Raw genomic sequence first — 476 nt, 5'->3', positions numbered from 1 at the left:
GGTCACAACATGCAGTTCAAGCCATTTATCAGACGTTGTGAGCACCTCAAAAGACAATGTCAAACCACAAACTCCAAAAGTCTTTGTTTAGCTGGTCAAAGATTTGAACTTTAGTTCTTTCTTTTCCAATTGACTATCACGCTGACACTGTATGGATCAATAAACCAGTCAGAATGTTGATCTCACACTGAACATGTGTTGGCCGTTCACAGCTTAAATCCTCTGTTGTATTTTAAATGGCTCACATCTCAGCCACCAGTGTTTGTTTCGTTGGTATTATGCTCATAACCTGCAACTTCTATGCTCGAACTGTATGGATCAATAAACCAGTCACAACATGAAACTCAGTTTGTTCTGTATCATAGCACAGCCTCAGTAAAGAGCTTTTACAGCAATGAAATTGCAGACAGCTGAGTGTGTCAGAGATCACCTTTAAGGCCTCTGCACAGCAGATTATCGGCTGTCGGACGCCGTCG

At 41.8% G+C, this 476-nt stretch overlaps 1 protein-coding gene across 1 annotated transcript in view; it reads left to right on the top strand.

Moving 5' to 3' along the window:
* Positions 1–476, top strand: part of LOC118334431 (double-stranded RNA-specific editase B2-like) — a 33,353-nt gene that overhangs the window by 11,300 nt on the left and 21,577 nt on the right.

The sequence above is a fragment of the Morone saxatilis genome, unplaced genomic scaffold (genome assembly GCF_004916995.1).
Source record: "Morone saxatilis isolate NCDOM2014 unplaced genomic scaffold, NCSU_SB_2.0 Contig23, whole genome shotgun sequence".
Lineage (NCBI taxonomy): Eukaryota > Metazoa > Chordata > Actinopteri > Moronidae > Morone > Morone saxatilis.
The sequence above is the reverse complement of the archived record's forward strand: the minus strand, read 5'-3'. Positions and strand labels throughout refer to the sequence as shown.